Below are 3,637 nucleotides of genomic sequence, written 5' to 3' on the forward strand. Positions count from 1 at the left end.
CCTTCTTATTGTTCCTCTAGCCAATGTGGGCTTCCAAAACCACTCCTGTCATGGGCTGGACTCACCAATCTCTACCTCAACCCACAATTTTTCTTCGCTAGTACCCCTTTGGGTGCTCCCTTTTACATCCCCTTTGTAGGTAGTGGTGCTCCAGCTTGTTCTCAACAAAACATACTTCTTCTTTCTTTTCTTTTTGGATAAGTATTAAGATGTATTGACATCAAAAAGGGATGCTCTAAGCAAAAAGTTTTCAGTTTCAACAAAATAAACGGATCTCAAACAGACCCTAAACACGCTTTTAACAACACCGGTCCCGTTTGAAATAAAATTGCTTACTCACCAGTTACATATATATATATATATATATATCACCAACCTGTCCATGCTAAATTTAATTCTCTAAAAAGAAAAGAAAAGAAAAAGATATAATACACGCTAATTTTTATAAAGATATATATACACACACACACCTAACATTACCAAGCTAATTTAATTCTCTCAAAACAAAACAAAAAATAAAAATAAAAGGATATATATATATATATAACCCAATTTTTTTTTAAGATAGATAGAAGTTCTACCTATGCTAAATTTGATTCTCTCGAAAAAACAAAGCTAATTATGATGCAAAAATTAAATCAGTAACATATATTATGATACAAACATACTGGATTTGCGTTCAAGATAGGCTAATATTCAAAATTACCACATCAATGTATTAATGTCACAACCATATATTAACCCAGCTTCCCTAGGTGAACCAACAAAAGTAAAAATTGTTAAAAAGATATATTCAGGTATATATATTCATTCTCACCCATTTGGAGGAGTAGAGGAAGCTGAGTTTTGGTTCTTGGAGGAGTAGAGGAAGCTGGGTTTTGGTTCAATTGAGAATGATTATTTGCATTTTTCCCACCTCATTCCCCTCTCTCAATTAGGCCTTAAGAGTCACAGTAAATTTTGATGAGAAATCCTATATAATCTCTAATAATTCAATTTTGTTAGGTAAAACAGTGATAGTTTACCTAACAAAATTTAATTATTAGAGATTATATATATATATATATATCACTTGTTTCTAATTTTAAAAATCTTTTTGTTTATGAGCCCAAAAGGGAAGATTTGGTTGTGGAGGCCCAAAACATTTTCCCAAACCAACTAGCAGAAAGAGAGAGGCCTGGATCCACACTATTATTCATAAACCTCACAAGTTTGGAGAAAAAAGAAAAACAGGGCATGACTTGCACGAAAACAATGACAAAAACGAACAGTTCAAATTTTCCTAAGCCCTCAACAAGTATTGGACTAGAAAATGCAAACCTCATACAACATTACAAACCACAATAGATCCGCACCATATAGATTCTGCAAAATGAAAAAAAGAAAATGCAAACCTCATAACACGGACAATTCGAACTACGCAATTCAAACAAACCAATAAAAACAGAGCACGAAGCAGTGCACACTCCGTTTCAACTTATTTATATTGGAAGCTCCAAGTTATGTAAAAGTAAAACTCACATAGTAGGTATTAACATAGCAATGTTGTTAGTTAAAAACCTGGGAAGTTCGAGAAGGAGTGAGACGATGGGAACGATGAGGTCAAGAACTATTTGAGCAGCAAGTTTAACGTCTGAATTAAGCAACGACATTTGTTCCCTGTAGTAACCAAGAGAAAATTAATTGTACGAAATACTGAAACCAACCAAAGTAAAAATTGTTAAAAAGATATATTCAGGTATATATATTCATTCTCACCCTCCAAAGGAGTAGAGGAAGCTGAGTTTTGGTTCAATTAAGAATTATTATTTGCATTTTTCCCATCTCATTCCCCTCTCTCTCAATTAGGCCTTAAGAGTCACTCACAGTAAATCTTGATGAGAGATTATAAATATATATATCTATATATATCACTTGTTTCTAATGAAAGATTTGATTGTGAACGCCCCAAACATTTTCCCAAACCAGCCAGCAGAAAGAGAAAGGGGATCCACAAAGTTTGAGAAAAAGAAAAACAGGGCATGACTTGCACGAAAACAATAACAAACCGTTCAAATTTTCCTAAGCCATAAATCCACACAATATAGATTCTGCAAAATGAAAAAAAAAAAAAAAAAAAAAAAAAAAAAAAAAAAAAAAAAAAAAAAAAAAAACAGTGTTTGTTAAAAACCAACCTCTCATGCGCTTGTCATGTGCGATGAAGCACTCGGATCTGGTGGCGACGGGGTCGTGGTTTGTGAATCTGGGTCGTAGTGGGTCTGGGGCGCGGTGGGTTTGCTGTTGTGGAGGTTTGCCATGGTGGATTTGATGTTGTGGGTTCAATTTGGGTTGGAGGGTTGCCGTGGTGGGTTGAGCAGTAGATCGGCGGCGGGTGTGTCTTCACTGTGAGTTTGCTGTTGTTGCCATGGATTTTCATTGTGGTCAGATTCATTGCGGTGGTGGAGCGTTGCCGTGGTGGTAGATTGGCTATTGTGGTTGTGGTTGTGGCTGTGGAGTTTTGTAGGTTTGGGTGTTGTGGTTATGGTAGTAGGTTATCTTTCTATATATATACTAGACAGAGAGAGAGAGACTCTACATTGAAATTTTTTTTTTTAGGTAAAGGACCCTACATTTGATTGTCTTGCCCTTATGGTTTCCCCACGCGCGTATTCAGTATATTGAGCTGCACTCTCTAGACTTTCGCCAGTTAAGCCTATTGTTATTGATTCCGTTCCGTTCCGGTCATTCGTTCCAGCCGGAGAGGCCGGAATATTTCATACCGGCATGCAAACTAGTACCATAATTTCCTCTATTCCATCTCGGGTCAAATTTCAAGTATTAAAATCTGAATTTGCGTTAATTTTGGCAATATTTGAAATATCTGAATTTTTGATTTATTTTATTATTGATTCAACACCAATCTCCTTTTTCTCAGGTATGTACCTTCTTTTCTCTTTCTTTTTCCCTTTGGAACACTGGCCATTCAAGTTTTTCTCTATCACTCTTTGGGCTTTTAGTTTTGGTAGATATATTAGATTCCAATTGCTTCTTAATATTTTCGCTCCTACCTAGAGTTTTCATTTTAGGTTTTTGAATTTCTTAATAACATCTGTAACATCTGAAACTGTCTGACAAATTTTTTGTAAGTCATTACACATTCAAGTAATGGCTTTTTCATCAAATTATAACACAAATTGAAGTCATACAAGAGCAAATAATGAAATGGTGTAGTTTTTTAATCAATTTAAAATTTTATAAAATTAATTTTAGTCTACCTCACAAACAGGTAAGTTCCCGTGCATAGCATGGGTTAGCAACTAGTTTTCATATATTCTTCTTCTCTATTTCCTTTTTGTCATTTTCATGAATATCATTGGGTGATCTTCCTAAACTTTAATTAGTATATAAATATTGTTTAGTTTACTTTGAATATGTGCAAAAAATGATATCTATAAAAATTTATATAAATATTCTTCTAACCAAAAAAAAAATTTCATTCGATTATATATATATATATATAATAAAGAAATAAAACCAAAATTTTGGGGTCATGAATCCGTTACTGAGCCTTTCTCTTATATTATTCTAATAAACCAAACAAAATATTTTATCTACCCTTCATATATATGATTCCTTTCTCAATAAAAAAGTAAGAGAT

General features: G+C 33.8%; 1 long non-coding RNA gene across 1 annotated transcript; it reads right to left on the reverse strand.

The window, feature by feature from the left end:
- Nucleotides 1-1,159: 1,159 nt before the first annotated feature.
- On the reverse strand, nt 1,160-2,533 carry LOC112000013 (uncharacterized). Its single transcript, XR_002881674.2, has 3 exons — nt 2,175-2,533; nt 1,561-1,659; nt 1,160-1,365 (listed from the first exon to the last, which is right to left on the reverse strand). It is a non-coding gene; the product is annotated as an uncharacterized LOC112000013 (long non-coding RNA).
- Nucleotides 2,534-3,637: the final 1,104 nt, after the last annotated feature.

The sequence above is a fragment of the Quercus suber genome, unplaced genomic scaffold (assembly GCF_002906115.3).
Source record: "Quercus suber isolate HL8 unplaced genomic scaffold, Cork oak 2.0 scaffold_42, whole genome shotgun sequence".
NCBI lineage: Eukaryota > Viridiplantae > Streptophyta > Magnoliopsida > Fagales > Fagaceae > Quercus > Quercus suber.